Here is an 864-nt window from a genome sequence, read left to right as displayed (position 1 = left end):
GGCACCGTTACCACCTGGTAATTACCCACCAGAACAAACCTTAAAATAATTTCCCCTCCAATCCTTTTGCTCATCTTCCTCTCGGTGTGCAGTTTCCAGAACCTCTGCTCTCCATCACTGGGTTGGTCCCAGTTGTCTTCCTAGCACCTCTGATGGAAAGTGCAATGGCTGTTGCAAATTTAACATGCTCCAAAGTGACTGCTCACTGTGCCTCCTCAACCTACTTTCCTACAGTTTCCTCATCTCCCTAAATGGCAAATCTGTTCTTCAGTTAGGAGCCTCTGGGTGGTGCAAATACTTAGGTGCATGACTACTAACCAAATGTTTGGTGGTTCGAGTCCATCCAAGGAGCCCTGAGGAAGAAAGGTCTGAAAGATGAGTCATTGAAAGCTCTATGGAGCACAGTTCTATTCTGACACATAGGGGTTGCCGTGAGTCAGAACCGACTTGAAGGTAACTGGTTTGGTCTGTTTTTTTGATTCTTCAGTTGCTCAGGCAGAAACCTGGGGGTCATCCTTGTCATATCTTTCTTTCAGATGCCACACCCAATATACCAGCAAATCCTGCTATCTCCATCACTGAACTACTTCTGGAATATGACTGCCTCTTCTGCTTCTGCCTTGGTTTAAGCCACCAACTCCTCCTGGATCCTTGCAACAGCCTTTTCTCTGGTCTCTCTATTTCCTCCCATGCTCTTCGTTCAGTTCATTTCCAACTTGGCAGCTTGTGTGATTCTTGCCACTCAGTAGCAAACCATGCCCCTACTCTTCCCAAAACTTTCTGACAGCTCCCATCCTGCACAGAGTCAAAGTCAAAGTCCCTCGCTCAGCCCACAAGGCACAGGGGCTTGCCGCTGCTCCTCTC

At 47.8% G+C, this 864-nt stretch overlaps 1 protein-coding gene across 1 annotated transcript in view; it reads left to right on the top strand.

The window, feature by feature from the left end:
- The window catches only part of LOC103197764 (cytokine receptor common subunit beta-like), a 22,065-nt gene that overhangs the window by 7,612 nt on the left and 13,589 nt on the right, over positions 1-864 (top strand).

Source organism: Orycteropus afer, unplaced genomic scaffold, assembly GCF_000298275.1.
Source record: "Orycteropus afer afer isolate SDZICR_OR568_19922 unplaced genomic scaffold, OryAfe1.0 scaffold00083, whole genome shotgun sequence".
NCBI classification, from domain to species: Eukaryota; Metazoa; Chordata; class Mammalia; order Tubulidentata; family Orycteropodidae; genus Orycteropus; species Orycteropus afer.
The sequence above is the reverse complement of the archived record's forward strand: the minus strand, read 5'-3'. Positions and strand labels throughout refer to the sequence as shown.